Raw genomic sequence first — 13,962 nt, 5'->3', positions numbered from 1 at the left:
TCAGCCGAAGCAAAAAACCACCAGACCCTCCTCACGCAGACGAAAGAAAGAAAATCTCTCCATTACAGCCCCGAATTTCTCCGGCCAACACTCCAAGGGCCATGGGGACAAAGCGTGAAGGAGAGAAGGAAAGCACCACGAAGAACCCTCAACGAGAAAAACCTGCTCGGTATGGAACAGTCAGCCGCCGCGAAGGAGCAGCTTGGAGACGCCGCCGCTCACCAAGCAGCGAGCACTGCCATACTTATCTATAGATTTTTCTTTTAGTGTTTTGTTTTGCTGCGCCCACAACTGCCACTGTGGCGGCCGCGCTCTCACCCGCCTCCCTCTGTTTAGGCGCCCCCCACCGCCCTCCTCACTGATACTTGCTTTTTTTTTTGACCGGGTTGCCTTCCCTCCGTCCCATTTCGTCTTTCACGTCGTCATCATTCGCGTTGCTGGCTTTTGCTTGTTTTGAATGGGCGCCGCTCCCCGCTCGCTCGAGCTGCAGCGCAGGAAATAGCTGGAAGCACTCGCCCTTTGCGCCTCCGTCACCACTCCTCCCATGTCAGTTCTTTCCCGGCTCGCAGGAATGTGGAAGAGGGTAAACGAAAAAACACCCACTCCTCCCTCCCCAGCGTCGGCTCCCCCGAAGGATTAGAGCTCCCCCACCCCCCTTGTCTTTTCGGGACCCCTCTGCCGTCAACCAACCCCTCTGACAGGAAGCAAACACAACCAAATTTCGATACGCAGGCCACGTCCTCGCGTGCAGCCGAATGAATAGGTAAAAAGAAAGAAAATCTTCCCTCCGGACCGTTCGCCATCATCGCGAGACAACTGCGATGTTTTTTTATTGCACTACCAACACCGGGTAGGAATGCAGAGCGGACGGGGTCGAAGTTCTTTTCCGAAACATCTTGTCTACATATTTACATTGATTGGCCCGTCCTTTCTCCTCGGCTTCTCTCTCGTTGAGTGCGCGTTTCGTGCCCGACGTCCCCGCCCCGTGTCGATCCGGCCGGCGAGAGTGCAGGGCGCGGCAGCGAAACTGAGAGAAGTGGACCGCATGGCAGTGGCGACAAAGGTCACTCCAAGGTCAAACGCTCTGCAACGAAACAGGCACTGCAGCCCTAAATGGCGTCGAATATATGACAAAATGTGCTTCCCGCGGCTAGATAGGATAGGCGCTGTAGATAGGATGGACTGCGGGCAAACACACCTTACGACGCAGCAAAGCCTTCATTCAAGTAGGCCGTTATTTTCCTGATACTCCTTCAGAAATATTCTTGCGGAATCGATTTACACACTGCGATGTACGAAGCAGCTCGTTTAGTTTCATCGTGCTCTGGCAGTGACATCGTGGCCTCCCGAGACCACACCGCTCGATTGACAAGGTAACAAACAAGGGGCGTATTTTTAAACGATCACTTTCGCGTGACGTTTGTTTTCGAGCGTTTGTTGGCCGAGCTGCGATGCAGTACCGTGATGTTGGCTTGCGTGTGCGATCAAAAATGTGCCTTCTTACATTATATGATCAAGAGTGCAAGCTATTTTGTATGGTATAAACAAGCACCGTACTCCTGTCATGGAGTTTATCATAGATCACTGAATGGTGCAAGAAATTTCTGTTTCTCTTTACCACGCTGCCTCCGTAGCAGCGGACGGACGATATAAGTAGGTCACTTTCGCAAGTGGCATTATACCGCGTTCATAAATTTGTACTATCACTAGTGTGACTGTGATGAGTTTCCAGTTTAAATACAGTGATAAAAACGTCGCAGTTCCACTGTAAAACGGCCGCAGCAGCACACAACGCTTGCCACAGGTGTATGACCGCAGGGCCACGTTTGCAGTAATGAAGCGGAGTAGCGTTGAACTGCGCTTCACGCCCGGCAGAAGGCACACCTACACTTAGCCGCCATAGAGCAACGCACTTTGCGGTGTTTTACCGTCGCAAGTACGCTTTGACGCCGGCCGACCCATGCGTTTCACATGACGGCGGACAGTTGAGTCAGGCTGTGTACTGCTGGTGGCCTTACGCGCCGCGGATGTACGCCAAGAGAATAAGGCAACGCGAAACACGCCGACCGCCTCCCGAAAACCTGAGGATGAACGACTCTCGGCTGGTCCGCGGCCGATAAACGAAGACAGCGCGAGGCTCCATTACCGTACGTCACGTGCAGGCACGACCTCGAGAGCGAAAGCGGGCGCAACCACCGCGTCACGCAACGCCCGGCAGGGGGACGACGACGAATGCACAAGCAGGAAGTGTGCCTGCTGAGGCACGCAGGCGCCATCGCTGGGCTTCTCGCGACGTCAGCCGCAGGGTGAGCTTGTTGCCGCGCGTTACACGGGGGATTGCCAAACACTGAGCAGCTAACTGACGCTGGCTGATCCACCTAGCTCAGAGGGAATAATGCGTTGTGGCACGCCTGAAGCTTGCAGTCCTCTTTGGAGCGGCGACTCTCTCAAGAAATGGTAGCTTTTGCTTATCAAGGCTCACAAAAATCGGGCGGACAAAAAGAAAATCATTGATGGATATTTTGGCATACGCAAAGGCTCAGTTATATTACTGTCCGGCCGCCAATGCTAATCGGACACCGGTAGCTAATGGCGAGCTTATCATAAATCGTTTTTCTTTTTTCAGACAGATCATAAACACTTAAAGGGACAATACAACACTGAACAAGTTTCGACTGACAAAGCTTTGCTTCAAAACCGTAGTTTCGTTAATTTCGCGGTAATACAGATTCATCATTCGGACGAAAACTCCGAAATCCCCGCGTTGGAAAGTCAGTGACGTCACGCATTTCAACGTATCTCCTTTTTGGGCCGTCGTGACTCAGCAAAAGTTTTCGTTTTTGGCTCTTTCAGAAACCGATGCAATCCACCTTTGCCTATAAAAAGTTCACTGTACCAGGGCCGCTATTTTGTAGCGATGCATTTCCGGTAATAATGCCTTTTCGCGCTTATCGCGCTTTGTCAGTGGTCAGAGCGACGGTCCGCTCAGAATATCAACGTTGATAACGCGAGCGCACCGTCGCTCTGACCACTGACAAAGCGCGATAAGCGCGAAAAGGCATTATTACCGGAAAGGCATCGCTACAAAATACCGACCCAGAGCAGATGCCGGCATTACGTCACGACATGCGGGAATGTCATGGTGGCGTTGCGCGCCGGCCGGAGCGCAAAGCTGAGGCGCTGGCGGCTAGCGCTTGGTTTACGCTTGCCACCCGAAAGAACGACACGTTCTCGCACGGTTTAAGAAAGCTTTTGTTTCGCGGAGCGGGTTCTGCTTGCGACATTTTTCTGAGGGGGGGGGGGGGGGGGGGGGCGTGATTACGCGCACTCATAAGGCGCTCGGCTTCGCTCTCGTGCGGAAAGTAGGACGGCATTCTGCGTGCCAGCGTCCTTTAAATAAGGGCTCTTGATCCGATTCAAACGCGAACCTTGGCTAATTAAGCCACTACATGAGGTGTAGTTGCGAATCATTGCGAACCATTGTTGCGAATCTTGGCCAACAAAAAGAATTATGTCTCGAATCGTCTATTTTTAATAGACAGTTCTGGCAGAAACAACCGGCATACTTTGCGAGTACCTTTGGCGTATAGGATGTTCACTCCTTGCCAGGCGGCTTCCGTCCAACACGGAGCGCGATCATGTAATGAGACTTCTTGAGGAGGCGCATATCAAGGTGCACCAATATCATCAGTGACGAGATCGGCGAACACTTTTCAGTTCTTGTCGATGAACTTCACCGGCTTTATTCAATGGATAATATTTCGCGTCGAGTTTACCGTTTGCGAATTTTATTGACACAGTTGTACGACTGCATGCACATGCTGCTATTCAACACTGTAGTTGCATCCAATACACAGAACACCGACGTCCGCTGAGGAGAGAGCGTTTACTCAGTCGTTTCTGTTCAAAAACGGAACGCCCGCGACGTTCCTGGCGAAGAAACGCTCCCTGCTGACGGTGAGTGGACGGAGCAAAAGCCCGCTGTGTGAATCGGGCCCAAGGATTGCTTTGGCGGAAGGCTGGAGCATGACCTCGACCTTCCCAGGCTCCTTGCACCGGAGTTAGTTTAGCCTAGTAGCTGCGTGCCGATCACCGCCTTAGCCCTCTGGTAAACTAGCCTTCACTGACCCTCTTCGGATAAAAACGAATACATAAAGAAAAATTCGACGTCTTGTTTCTCTCTCTCTCTCTTTCGGTTTAATCTGAACGCCGACCCACTTAAAGTGGACGAACCAAGCTGCTTTAGTCCTTATGGTTCTTGACGGACATCAGACATATGGATTCCACAAGATCAAGAACACAATCAACATTCACTAATTAACTTAGCATTTAACATTAACCTTAATAACTTATGGGGCATGTTGCAATCGCAAAATTGAAACAAGCCAGCGCACAAAGCATACCCATTTGCTAGAAACCCGGAACCTTAATACAGCTGTCGGAAATGCGTTCGGAAAACGTACGGCCAAAATGCATTGCTGTCCCTGTTGAAGTTATGAGCGCTGCATTTCGCCCATGGTTCTTATAAGACGCATTTCCGATACTTAGTGCTAGTAAGAAGATTCCTACCAAGTGGTCGTGCCAGCGCTAACGTAATTCAATTCTAATATAGCAAAATCTCCCTTAAAGTAATTAATCTACTAACAAATACTCGTTAATTACACGCTTAATGAGTAACTGTTTGCGCACAATGTCTTCTAAGGAGCATAACGCCTTTATACAAGCAGAACACGCGTAGCCCGCTAGTTTTGAAATATGTGGATCATAATATTGACAGCACGGGCATTAGGGCGTCGAGAGGACCCGGCAGTCTCGTCCCAATCTAAGCTTGCCACCACAATCCTTTAGGATTCCCACCGGTATTGTAGGATGGAGCAGCGTTATTTCTCCAACACAAACCGACAAGCACCTTGAATGCGACACACGCCTAAATGTCAGAGATGCCTCGCGTGTCGTCACAAGTGACGCCGTCAAGCGAACACATGGAGATGACCCTAACATATCCTTCTGAATGCTGAGCTTGGAAAACTATTTTCCGCCTTTGCTTTCTTACTATAGAACGTGCAACCATGCGGACCCGTTCTTTTGCGAACCATCAAACGCAATTATTACCTCGGACCAATAAGATTATGATATCTTAGAACTCTTGAGAACGACCGGTTCAAGTGAAGAATTCATACATCAAAGATAAGAAACCCGCACGGCCATCCGTTACATGCAGCTTCGGAGAAATACACAGCGAACAATAAAAAAAAAATGACCCGCTAATCTTCTCGGTCTACTGTGGTGAAAAAACCGTGAAAATTCAAGAGAAATACCCGGTAGACGCCGAACTTTCCTTTTCTGTTGCAAGTCCACACGGGAGCCAAACGAACGAAGCAGTCTTCAAGCAAACAAAATGAAATGACCGCTCACCACCAATCTGCGCCAGTGAGGAAGCCCACAGATATAGGACGGTACCGCAGGAAGAAGCTAACAGCCGACTATTGCCTGGTATTTTGATGGCGTCTACTCAGAGCCAGTTACATCGGCCAAAAAAAGGATACGTTGCACAATAAAATGACCAAAAGCTCAACCAAGCAAGTCTCGAAGACTTCTGTGCGAGGCTGCCCAAATACAAGGAAATACTTTGACAACGCGGCGAAATTCGCAAGAGGCGAAGGAGTATTGTTCTATGAACTGCCGACAGAACGGAACTGCACGCTAAAATGAAACAAACAACCAGAAATAGACACAAAGCTAGAAGCGGCGAGCTGATGATGATGATGAATTGGCATCCCCTTTGAAACGGGGCGGCGACAAACAGTCACCTAGCCTGCTTGATTTAATCAGGTTTACTATACATGTTCGTTATCTAGCATTTTTCCCAGGTAGCACATAAGAGATACATAACGTTTTCGTAGCGTTTATCCAAGACGATAAAAACGGTTTAAAGAGATCAGTGAGACAACTTCGTCAGTAAAACGTCCTATATATAGGTTAATGCCCGGCTTAATTACTTTTCTGAGTCGATCTATAACATGTCTTAAAGACGTATTCGAAAAGCTCGTCTAGAAATAAGAGAAATAAGATTGGGAAAGAAACAAATAAGCCCTTTGCCAGAGCTATTCATATCCAATTTCTAAACGTTTTTAAGACGTTATCAAAAATCTGGTCTAGAAACAGTCTTGGAAGGTTTACGATAATCTGAAGCTAATTTTCGCGGGTTCCAGATGAGTCGAAGCGTCGGTGTCGAGTGCAAAAGAGCTCCTGGTGCAGTGCCAAGCACTGTTGCCGATCGACGCCGACGCATCCTCTACCAAGTCACATGAAAATGAACATGTCCACGAAAATGAATCTAGAATACTGTCTTTGGTATGCAGCAACGATGTTTAACACCCAAAATGGGAATGAAATCCCGCTAAGAAAAAATGGGCGCGTCTGGACGAGCGTCCAGGCCAGGGCTTTTGCGCCAAGTGCGCATGGAATGAGGACAGTACGACAAAGCAAAAGTTTATTGAAAAAGTGCAAGCAAAACGTATAAGAAATACAAAGTAAATTGAATTAAAAGTACCCCAACAATGACAAGTTCGCAGATACAAATCTTAATGAACTAGATATACAAACAAAATTCGTAAAATTTCTTATTTAGCAAAGTAAACAGCCCATGCAGTCGGATGAACAGACGAGTTATATAGAGATTGATATCACAGCAACTGCAATAAGTAGACTGAGAAATGTGAGATGTAATCGCATGGCAACTGCCTACAAGCAACGTTACCAATAATCTAGAAGCGTGACAAGAACACAAAAAGGAATAACGCCGCATACTATCAACACTGGGAACATGTTGAAATAAAAAATACTGCCTTTGGGATACGTCAAATAATGTTATAAAAGGACCATAAAACCAAAAAGCAAGTAAAGATGGTATAGAATACTCAAACGGGGAAATCAGTGTCACAAGTGTGCACCATTGTATTGCAGTGTACCATGAGACTGAGTAATGCTACATGAATCTTAGCATTCTAGTACACGAGACATGGATGTATAAGCCTCATATTAGAAACTTATATAAACCTGGAAATGAAAACTATTGCACTGGAAGCTTCATTCAAGTAACCAAGGAAGTAATTCTCGGTTTATATGAAAAGCATAATTAAGAGGCACATATGTACCACTCTGAAAAAAAAAAAAAAAGCATAAGGTCGCAATGAATCATCTGCAAACCAGCGAATATGTTTGTACACTGCCATCACATCTCCTGTTTCTTAAAGAGAGAGAGAGAGAGAGAAAAAAAAAAGCACTCTGAATGACAAGAAGCTTGTGCACATGTAACCCTGAACAAACGCTTTACCAGTTCGCCCTCTAGCTGCCATCGTCATCTTCCTCAGCCGCTTTTTATACAGGGTGTTTCACGTAACTTGGCCCAAATTTTAAATATGCAAATGCCACGTAGCTGGACAGAACCAAGGTAATGTTTGTCGCCGCTTGGAGATACTCAGATTATTTTTTTACATTCCACCTAATTAGATAATTAGTCTTCATTAATTGTTCAACTTCGCGATTATTACAATTAGATAAGTGTCAACGAGAAAATTGTAGAGCAACATGAAACCTCCCGATACAGCTTTCTGTTGCTCAATACGTGCTACTTAAAAGCGTTTTTCCGAATGTGACGGCAGCCCCCGAACACACTCAGAACTGCCGCGCGACTGGCCGCTCGAGCCAGTTTGCGTGTATTTTGACACTTATCTCATTGACACTTAACTATAACTGAGAAGTTGATTAATTAATGAAGACCAATTATATAATTAGGCGGTATGCGAAATATAATCTGAGTATCTCCAAGCGACGGCAAACATTACCTAGGTTCTGTCCAGCTACGTAGCCTTTGCACATTTTTGAAGTTTGGCCCAAGTGAAACTAGAGGCTTGGGCTAGTCTGTACACACTTGAGAGAGGAACAGAGCGAAAAGACCAAGGACAAAAACAGGAACACACACCAGAGCCGATGTGTGTTCCCCTTCTCGTCCTTGGTCTTTTTTGCGCTGTTCCCCTGTCGAGTCTGTATACGGCGAACTCCGGCGCGTTTCTCGTGCTGCAAGGTTCGTCCTTTATATATATATATATATATATATATATATATATATATATATATATATATATATATAACCTCGCAGCTCGCAGCACGAGACACGCGCCGGTGCGCCCCATATATAAAAGGGGGCCGAGGAAGATGACGATGGCTGATAGAATCCCAACTTTCACATCCAAAAGTATTTGGCACACAGTCCAGGCAGAATTCCATTGATGAACAGCTTGGGAGCGCACCGCTTAACATTATTCAGTCCCTCTCGCAACGGAACTGTCGCACATGCTGGTACTTGAAATGTTTTTAATGTAGACACAGTTGCTGCCCTGGACAAGTACGCCCAGATATTTGCACTGGTGCTCCATTTTGTCGAAGTGGATACGTATCCTGCACTACGCTGGCAGTTGAAATGTTTTGAATGCAAATGCAGTGGCTTCAGCAGAAATACCTGCCCACATACTATCGCTGGCATATACAGGGTGTCCCAGCTAACTTTAGCCAGAGTTAAAAATATGCCGCTGCACACTAAGACGACGCGACCAAATACATGTTGCGGACTATTGTTTGCAGTAAATCACACTATCTTTTGTATTCGGATCAATTGCATAATCAGCTGATATTAAATAACCAACGAAGCAAACAAAATTCAAATTATTAAGTTGTGGAGCGGTCTACAAACCGTCCGTGTAAACAGTTTCTAACTTTCTATTTATTAAGTATTCGTTTTTTTTTTTTTCGCTTACTACAGATGCCTGCGAAATAAAAAAATAAAAAAATACCACGTGACATGATCGCTTGCGCGCCGTGATTGCAGTGCCCCCAAACGTTCCGCGTACAAACGGAACATAACATTTAGCAGGGTGTGCTGCCGCTTAAAACGCCATAGGGCAAGCGTTATCGCAGCGCAAGTGACAACGGTTGCTGGCGTAAATCGCGCAGCCAACGCCTGCGTCGGTGCCCTGTCGCCTTTTAAGCGGCAACACCCTGTTAAATGCTATGTTCGTTTGTACGCGGAACGTTTGGGGGCACTGCAATCACAGCGCACAAGAGGGCATGTCATTTTTTTTTTTTTTTTTTTTTTTTTTTTTGAGGGCATCTGCAGTAAGCGGGGGGAAAATGTTTAATCGGACGTTTTGCAAACCGCTCTTCTTCCAAACTTCGTTGCTTCAGAAGTTGGTTCATTGATCTTAACTAATTATGCAATTAGGCAGAAGACAAAAAATAGTGACTTGCGCCATACAATAGTAAGCAACATGGGTTTGGTCGCGTTAGAATGCATCGACATATTTTAAACCTCTGGCTAAAGTTAGCTGGGACACCCTGTATGTGCATTTGCTCTTCACTTGGTAACACCAGAGGTAGCACTGAAGACTTCCTTCTAGGTGTGCTTTCTAGATAAGTGGGGAGGCCTACACATTCTTTCAAATTTTTGCAGCTTGTAATGAAACATAACAGCACACGTAAGCTACAATGTTAAAGACATACTAAATTTTATTATGGCTTATGAAAGTAATATGTACACAAAATATCCAACTACAACACTGTATCCGGATCATAAAAACAAACATAATGAGGGGAACCATAAAAATTATTGCAGGAATTGTTTTGAAGAGGCTGCTCAATGAAATCACATATGTAGGTTCTACATTAAATGTACCAAGTATTTCAAGTGAAATTAGCGACAGCTTATGTAATATCATTAAAATTGCGTTCACTCTCCCTTCCTGTGCTAGCAGTGTGACTGCTTGCCTTTCTTAAGCGATTTGGAGAACGCCCTTTAAAGCAGATGAGGGAAGATGTCCCAATGTATGTTCATGTGTTCTCCCGCACTTTCACCAGTGGCCGCTGTGTTGATGCCAGTGGACTGAATGAGAACGATCAGTTGGCACATTGCAAGGGAGCAAGAATAATTAAAGGCGCTATGCACTTAAAGCATTATCACGTTTCAAGTCACCTGTCAACTGCTCACTACCATTAAGACACCACATTCAGTTACCATGCATTCGTCCGATACTTCCTGACGGCGGATCCCGATGCCAGGCACACAAAAGCAACACCTCTTCTGGCCTTCATCCTCATACTGAGCTTTAACGCCTTAAATACAACATCACTGAAACGGCTTCTCACATAGCGACATGAGAATCAGGTTGAAGAGCAAAATAGTGCCCTCCACTCGGCGCTCTTTAATGCAAAACTAAGCTGATCAACAAATTAAAACCATAGAAACAAATCACTGCACACGCAGTGTCGAATAAGACAGCACAACACTGCAATACTTGCATGACTAAAGAAAATGACGAGGACATTCGTCACACTTGTTTGTCGTGCCGCGCGATGAGGAAAAGGACGCAAGAAAAGCAGTCGAACTCGTGATAGGAAAATCCAAGCTACCTTTATGAAAACTAAAACCAAACTACACTTACGAAAACTATAAAATCAAACTACAACCACGCAGAACCTTACGCCACATGACACGGCATACATACAAGGCTAGAACAAATAGGGTTGACATGATTCCGAGAAAGAAACAGTCAGGAGAGCTCACGGTACGGTGTACATGAGACGAGGGCTTGCCGAAGTGAGAGGCGATGACGTGACGACGTCGGACACGCCTCGGTGTTGGAGTCTGCAGACGATGCGGAGCGACCGAACCGGCAGCCTGAAGGCCGCCCACAACGCTGCTTTTTAATTTTCTTTACTTCGGGCCTTCTCAATAAAAGTTTTCCACCACCGAACCGGAGACGACCGAACTGGAGACGACCGCTCACTGGCGCTCATCGGTCAACCTGCATCCGAGCCACAGTGCACGTTGCAGGAATGGTCAGCCTGCCCAGCGGACAGCTTGCGCGCGAGCCGCAGTGCTCGGCGCATATGCGGCCATTAGCTAGGCCACGGACGGTGCTCCGCCGAACAGCTGACCAAGAAGAGCCGCGATCCGCAATGCTCGCGGCAAGTGGTAGCACAGCAGGCCAAGCCACGCTCCGAGCTGCAGTACTCGCGCTGGCAACGGTCGGGCGGCCTCGGTCCTTGATTGTCGGCGTCCGACACGTGCCGTCTTCCGTCTCCCGCTGACTAGCCGCGTGTCTCACCGTACGTGGCCCAATACCACTAGGCCATCGCTGATTTGGCGAGATCACTCACATGCGTGGTCGAATCGCGAACGAATCCGCACGCACTTGGTCGTCATCGTTTTCTTTCACTCATCACAATGACAAAGGACAGCACAACCGACAACAGGCAGAAACACACGACAGCCCAAACGAAGCGCAATTACGGAACTATGCACAGGCCGGTTTTCACGCGGGAGCCGGCAGCCGCAAGCTTGGACACCTCGGTCATGTGACCGATGTGACGACGGTATCGCCACCTTGCGTGGTTCGTGTTGATCGGGTGTTAGTAGCCTCCGAGATTGCGCGTGCAAATCTCGGAGATCATGTGTTGTTGAAGCGCGTGCTTGCGCGTTCTATTAATCCACTGCGAATCGCGTCGCGCCAGGCTCTCTTCCGTTGTTCTTCTTGGCGCACTGGCTCGTTTGTTCGCTGCCACTCTGTCTCAACCTCGAGCTCGAAGTTGCCAGGGTGCCTTTTATTAGCAGCTCTTCGAATTTTGCTGCGTTTCCTTCACTAGCGACGTACGATGACAAGTGGTTCCATTCGACGATAGGGCGTGGTATGAATAAAATTTGCAAAGCGATGAGACCGACATATCGGTCGTTGAATTTTGCACTGGTGATCGCGGAAAGGAAACATGACTGCAAGGCACTGAAAGATATCGTAAGAAAGGATTGGGTGATGATAGAGTTTATGAAAAAGCGAAAACTATTGATGTTGTGGATGCGCTGTGAGGATGAGCACTAACACCAGCACGATATGCTGACTGGCAGCGCTGCTCTGAGGTCGATGTGGAGCCGTTGTCCTTGTCATGAAGAACGGCTTCAATGTTACTGCACTCGCGCTGCATTTCTTCGTGGTGTAAAACACTTCCCGTTGCGGTGTCAATTTCATTTTCTATCCTTCGTCTCTTCTGACGAAAGGTCAACACCACAAAAGGCTTCGTTTTCCTAGCCGAACTCGTGCTAATGCAGTGCGCATACAGCAGCAACTGACACAACCGAGTGCCGCTCGATAAATGACTAATTCTCCCGCCAAAAACGGCGACGTCGCAAACCCGGTACGCTAGGTAATTGAACAGATACGGCTAGTCTTATGAAAACGTTCTCCAGACGTATTCACCCCTTGTTTTTAAGCTGTACTGCCTGCGACGTTCTTAAAGCGTCGATTTTGGTCAAAAATCAGTTTTAGTCGTTGAATCCATTAATACGACGTGTTGAAGACTGTGTGCTACCTAGGCTAGAGGCCATGCAAACGCACCATGTGAAGCTTAACCGCAACTGTGCCACGTGGAATAATAATAATAATAATAATAATAATAATAATAATAATAATAATAATAATAATAATAATAATAATAATAATGGGAAAATATGGTCGCATACCGTCGCGCAGTTGAAATAGTCCTATAATCACGGCCGCGGTGTCCTATCACCCCTGTCCTTTTTACGAGAGTACAACTGCCCCATACGAGAACGGTCTACTAAGTCGCTCACGTAAATGCAGCGCGTCGTTAAACAAAGAACACCGAATCTCGCAAAAAAAAAAAAAAAAATAGAAGTACTAGATATTTTAGATAAACATCTGAGACCTCACTTAGCCACGGACAAAAAAAAAAAAAAAAATAGGCGGGGTGAGGGGGGGGGGGGGGCAGAAGCTACGTTGCTGTGTTTCCAAGAACGTTCCATATCGCGTGTTCGTCAACAGCGCATAAAAGGGCCGACGATATGGCCCATGCTGCGACAGTTTTTAATTCGTAAGCTAACAGCTGACCTGGATAGGCTCTGCGGTTGCCTGGTATCGGAGACGGCAATGTTCCGAGACAACCTAGAGGCCATGCAAACGCACAATGTAAGCTTAACCGCAACTGTGCCACGTGGAATAATAATAATAATAATAATAATAATAATAATAATAATAATAATAATAATAATAATAATAATAATGGGAAAATATAGTCGCATACCGTCGCGCAGTTGAAATAGTCCTATAATCACGGCCGCGGTGTCCTATCACCCCTGTCCTTTTCACGAGAGTACAACTGCCCCATACGAGAACGGTCTACTAAGTCGCTCACGTAAATGCAGCGCGTCGTTAAACAAAGAACACCGAATCTCGCAAAAAAAAAAAAAAAATAGAAGTACTAGATATTTTAGATAAACATCTAAGACCTCACTTAGCCACGGACAAAAGAAAAAAAAAAAATAGGCGGGGTGAGGGGGGGGGGGGGGGCAGAAGCTACGTTGCTGTGTTTCCAAGAACGTTCCATATCGCGTGTTCGTCAACAGCGCATAAAAGGGCCGACGATATGGCCCATGCTGCGACAGTTTTTAATTCGTAAGCTAACAGCTGACCTGGATAGGCTCTGCGGTTGCCTGGTATCGGAGACGGCAATGTTCCGAGACAACCTAGAGGCCATGCAAACGCACAATGTAAAGCTTAACCGCAACTGTGCCACGTGGAATAATAATAATAATAATAATAATAATAATAATAATAATAATAATAATAATAATAATAATAATAATGGGAAAATATGGTCGCATACCGTCGCGCAGTTGAAATAGTCCTATAATCACGGCCGCGGTGTCCTATCACCCCTGTCCTTTTCACGAGAGTACAACTGCCCCATACGAGAACGGTCTACTAAGTCGCTCACGTAAATGCAGCGCGTCGTTAAACAAAGAACACCGAATCTCGCAAAAAAAAAAAAAAAATAGAAGTACTAGATATTTTAGATAAACATCTAAGACCTCACTTAGCCACGGACAAAAGAAAA

General features: G+C 46.5%; 1 protein-coding gene across 8 annotated transcripts in view; it reads right to left on the bottom strand.

Moving 5' to 3' along the window:
* LOC119459688 (lysine-specific demethylase 3A) overlaps nucleotides 1-13,962 on the bottom strand; it is a 335,630-nt gene that overhangs the window by 123,030 nt on the left and 198,638 nt on the right. The window lies entirely within an intron of this gene.

The sequence above is a fragment of the Dermacentor silvarum genome, chromosome 1 (genome assembly GCF_013339745.2).
Source record: "Dermacentor silvarum isolate Dsil-2018 chromosome 1, BIME_Dsil_1.4, whole genome shotgun sequence".
In the NCBI taxonomy this organism is placed as follows: Eukaryota; Metazoa; Arthropoda; class Arachnida; order Ixodida; family Ixodidae; genus Dermacentor; species Dermacentor silvarum.
The sequence above is the reverse complement of the archived record's forward strand: the minus strand, read 5'-3'. Positions and strand labels throughout refer to the sequence as shown.